The sequence below is a fragment of the Musa acuminata genome, chromosome BXJ1-2 (genome assembly GCF_036884655.1).
Source record: "Musa acuminata AAA Group cultivar baxijiao chromosome BXJ1-2, Cavendish_Baxijiao_AAA, whole genome shotgun sequence".
Classification (NCBI taxonomy): Eukaryota; Viridiplantae; Streptophyta; class Magnoliopsida; order Zingiberales; family Musaceae; genus Musa; species Musa acuminata.
This window is the reverse complement of record NC_088328.1, coordinates 2,263,719-2,269,350: the sequence shown is the minus strand read 5'-3', so window position 1 is coordinate 2,269,350 and position 5,632 is coordinate 2,263,719.

Below are 5,632 nucleotides of genomic sequence, written 5' to 3'. Positions count from 1 at the left end.
CCTATTACAGCTCAAGTCAATCAAAAATCCAAGAGGAAGAGCAACCAGTACAATAAGCACGTCAACAACGATTTGGCTAAGCTGCCTCCTAGCCTTATGGGGCCCAGACCAAACCCTCCTTACCCATATCAAGTTGGTAACTTTCATAATACTCAGCCGTCGCGTCCTGACTTCACAGGCCGCCAACGAGTTGTTTGCCAACTATGTGATAAAGTTGGACACTCCGCGAAAGTCTGTCGGTCTCGTCCCAGACTCCCTACTCCATCACAGTGGCCTCAGGCGAATTTCATGGCTACTCCAACTCCTACTCAACCTAATTGGATTGTGGATTCGGGCGCCTCTCATCACATCACCTCTGATCTTCAAAACTTGTCCATCCACAACAACTATGACGAAAATGAAGATATCATCATCGGTAACGGTAAAAGAATTCCTATTACTCATTCTGGTTCCTCAACGCTTAGTTCACTTACCACAACCTTTACACTCGATGATGTTTTGTGTGCACCTAACATTAAAAGAAACCTCATTTCCGTTTCTCAATTCTGTAAACAAAATAATACATCAATTGAATTCTTTCCTAACTTTTTTCTTGTCAAGGATTTGAGCACGGGGGCATCCTTGGTCCAGGGCCAGAACAAAGACAACATTTATGAGTGGCCATCCACTTCACAAATTACCCTTCCTACTGCTCACTCCTCAATCGCAGCTCCGGTTGATGTATGGCATCGTCGTCTTGGTCATCCCTCCCCTTTTATTTAGCAAAAATTACTTTCTCGTTATTCTCTTCCTACCTTGAAAATCAATAGCACTATTAATCATTGTGATGCTTGTCTTTGCAATAAAAGTCATAAACTGCCTTTTGGGACAACCTCCATTTCTTGCTCTAAACCATTTGAAATCATTTATACCGACGTGTGGGGCCCTGCCCCAATTCCTTCTTTTGACAAGTTTCGTTTTTATGTCATTTTTGTAGATTATTTTACTAAGTACACATAGTTATATCCTCTCCATCATAAGTCTGATGTTTCTACTGTATTTACCAACTTTCGAAAGTTGGTCGAGAATTTTTTTCAATCTTCCATTAAAACAGTTTACTCTGATGGTGGAGGCGAATATCAAGCCCTCACATCCTGTCTCTCTGCTTGTGGTATACAACACCTCAAGTCACCCCCACATACTCCCCAATTGGTTGGTTCTGCCGAACGCAAACATCGGCATATCATTGAAACTGGTCTCTCCCTTCTACATCAAGCATCCATGCCACCATCTTTTTGGTCAGTAGCTTTTCAAACAGCAGTTTATCTCATTAATCGTATGCTCACTACAGTCTTACAATACCAGTCACCATTTGAAAAATTATTCCACAAACTTCCAAACCTTCATAAACTCAGAGTTTTTGGCTGTTTATGTTATCCATGGCTCCGTCCCTATGCGTCACATAAGCTAACACCACGATCTAAGCCTTGCACTTTTATAGGCTACTCTCTTGAACATAATGCTTTTCGATGCTATGAACCCCAAACTAAAAAGGTCTTTATATCACGTCATGTTATCTTTGAGGAGTCTGTCTTTCCTTTTCAAAATAATCCTACCATGCAAACTACTCAAATAAACATACATCACTGGAATATCCCTCTGATCTCATCACACGAACCTCCAATGACACCGTTCAGTCCTTACTCTCAAGATTCACATACTACTATTACTCCAGTTCAACAACTTCTCACTCCCTCTATTCCTCCACTCCCTTCCTCACAAGTTTCTCCTATTAATGAAGTCATACCCTCGGCAACATTGCCACTGGCTTTACCTTCTCCTAGATCTAGTGACATTGTTGTGCCGACGGTTGACCCGGTCCATGACAGTGACTCGCCCTCGGCTATACCACCAACACAATCTACCACTTCCACCCCCCCTAGACATCCAATGACAACACGCTCCAAAAGTGGTATTTTCAAACCACGTCAAATCCTTGACTTACATGCTATAACAAATTCCTCCACTGAGGCCAGTGAACCCACTACAATCACTCAAGCTCAAAAATCTTCTCACTGGCGTAAAGCCATGTGTGACGAATATGATGCTCTCCTCCATAACTCTACATGGACCTTAGTACCCTTTCATCACACACAAAATATCATCGGGTGTAAATGGGTTTTTCGAATTAAGCGGAACCCAGACGAATCCGTTGCCAGATACAAAGCACGTCTAGTCGCCAAAGGGTTTCATCAACGACCTGGTGTCGACTTCACAGAGACATTTAGTCCCGTTGTTAAACCCACAACAATCCGTCTTATCCTGAGTTTGGCTATCTCAAAGGGCTGGCACATACGACAATTGGATGTTAACAATGCCTTTTTACAGGGGTCACTTACTGAAGATGTCTTTATGCAACAACCTCCTGGTTTCGTTCATCCTCAATATCCGAGGCATGTCTGCAAACTTCAAAAAGCTATTTATGGACTTCGTCAAGCTCCAAGGGCTTGGTATAACGAGCTTGGCTCGTTTTTTACCTCAATTGGCTTCATCAATTCAAAGTCTGATACCTCGTTATTCATTTGCCAGCACAATAGAAGCATAATATATCTTTTAGTATATGTGGATGATATTATTGTCACAGGAAATGATCCTTTGAAGACTCATGCATTTTTAAAACACTTGGCCGATCGATTCTCCCTCAAAGATCTAGGAACTTTAAGCTACTTTCTGGGAGTGGAAGCAACATTTACATCTTCAGGTCTCTTTCTATCACAAAGAAAGTATATTCAAGATTTATTATCAAAGGCAAACATGCAGGATGCGAAAGAGGTTACAACTCCTCTCTCTACCAGTGAATCACTTAAATTATATGATGGAAGTCCTGCTACAGATTCGACTCAGTATCGACAAGTCCTTGGCTCCTTACAGTACTTGGCTCTCACCCGTCCAGATATTTCATTTGCCGTCAATAAGTTATCGTAATTCATGCATCGACCATCTACTACGCATTGGTCTGCGGTCAAACAAATTTTGCGGTATCTTAAAGGGACTCTTAATCATGGCATTTTTCTTCGCAAAAATACTTCACTCCATCTCCATGCCTTTGCTGATGCTGATTGGGCAGGGAACTTTGATGATAGAACATCTACGTCCGGATACATTGTCTTCCTTGGAGCTACTCCAATCAGTTGGAGTTCTAAAAAACAAAAGACAGTTGCACGATCTACAACTGAAGCTGAATACCGTGCCGTCGCCACCGCTGCTGCTGAACTCAATTGGGTCACAAATTTGCTCAAGGAACTCAACGTCACCTCCACGGTTATTCCTACAATATATTGTGATAATATTGGAGCTACTTATTTATGTGTCAATCCAGTGTTCCATTCCCGCATGAAACACATAGCCATCGACTTCCATTTTGTGCGAGATCAAGTTGCCAGACATCAACTCCGAGTTTCTCATGTACATACAGCAGATCAACTAGCCGACTCACTCATAAAGCCTCTCGCCCGTAAACTATTTTCATCTCATCGGTCCAAGATCGGCATCCTTGATGGAAGCTCAATCTTGCGGGGGCATGATAAGCAGATAAGATTTCCTCAAGGCAGTTGAGGAAATCTCTCAGCAGTTGAAAAGCAGATAAGATTTCCTCAAGGCAGTTGAGGAAATCTCTCAGCAGTTGAGAAAAATCCTCCATGCTGAATGTGTATAACCTCCCTACTGAGTGTGTATAAATGGCTGTCAAGAACTCACTATCAAAATGTATTAGGCAATTATATCTTATACATTTCATAGTTTCTTCTATAATTTCTATCTTTCTATCTTCTTCGCTTAATTTCTATCATATTTCTCTTGGATTCTCTTCCATTGAGAAGGTACGACATATGGCTTGGAAGCAGATTTACTTCGGCATCATCGTATGGTCTTGGCATCGAAAGCCTGAACATGATTCAACTTGTAATGAGGAAGCATCATGTAAGGGGATGATCAAATGTTGAATGCACAATTGCAATAATCTATCTTTTGTTCTTGTGCAATGTTGATCTTTAATATGTATGAAGCTAATTTTGAAATATATAAAGAAGGCTAATGTTGATAACAAGCTTTTAATATTAGAGATAACCCAACCTTAAACTTCAACTAAATATGTTATCTAATCGCTAAAAGGTTGACTAACCCTCTAAGTTCTGTAAAGTCTGAGATAATTGATATATGATGATGATGATGATCCAAATACGAGTTTAAGATCTTACCGGCTTAGTCAAAATCTAATCAAGATAATTGACTCGTTTAAAGTTGAGCAGTTCTTTTAGTTGGACTTGAGAAGTTAATTCTATTGTACAACCATTAAAAATAAAGTATAATAATAAACCAATATATTGTAAATAATTCTTCCCCTTTTATCTGTAAAGTTTAATAGATTCATACTTCCTTTAGTCTTTGCAATCTTTATCTTGAAAGTACATGATGATCCATGAGAGTTTATGGTTGACTTTTGAGTTCATATGTAGCTAGCTGACTTCTATTTTTTGTTTCAGGTGCACCAGCTGAGTTTTTAGTAGCTCCAAGAAGTGCTATACTGCAGCATCACCTGATCCTTGTCTAAGCAGGATCTGCACCCCATCCACCCACTTATGGCGGAGTGGACGCCAGCAAACACGAAAAGGAGAGTAGCGATGGAGGTCGTCACCCAGGCGCGCTTCGCCATTTCTGTAAAAGCTGCTGAGCTCAAAGAAGAGTTAAAAAGCTATTATGCTATGTTGGGCTGGCAGCCCACAGACTCAGCCGGCTTGAACAATCCCTAGCCTATCTTATCATTTAATCTAATCCTAATTCATATTAGGAAAAGTATAGATAACTACGTTTTAAAGGTAGAAAGAGATATAAATAGGACAACAACGAGGGCAACATAGGATATCTTTACAACAGCAAAAAAGAGAAAAAGACAGAAATCTAAAGAGAAAGAAAGGAAAGAAAACAAGGACAATGCAGAGAGATTATTCTCAATCATCTAGTAGTGTTCTCATATCAGGTTAGATCAAATCTACATTAGATTTTTACTGTGATTACTTGAGGAGAATTAGGAAAGATTTAAAATATTGAGTACAGTTACGTTATTCTTGTATCTTAGTTATTCTCTTGCGATTATTACTAAGATTTTGAGCAAGATATTGAGATTTATATATTCATTATTATTATCTCTAATTTGCGTGGGTGAGATTATCTCTAGTTTGACTCGTGATTTTTACCCTTCATATTGAAGGAGTTTTTATTTTAGTCCATCACGTTGATGCCATCCATCGATTGGTCTTGCGTATATAGTCCTGAATGTTAGAAGCAGACATATATTTATTTTATCTCAGTAATAACTCATCCCAAATTTTATTGGATGCAATTTGACCTGACTAAATTTCTATCTGTAATTCTAATGATTTTTCACTGCAAAATCGTCACAAAGGGCTCTTCGTAACGGGATTTCTTCTTTACTAAATAACGCTATATGCGACCGTTCGTAACGGGAGTGGATGGCAAAACGTTTTGTTCCTTAACGGGGATTTTTATATTTCGTCTGGTGTTACAAATGAAGTATATAACGGATCTTTAATTTCTCTAATAGGCCTTTTTCTCTTCGGTCTTTTTTTTAGAGTCC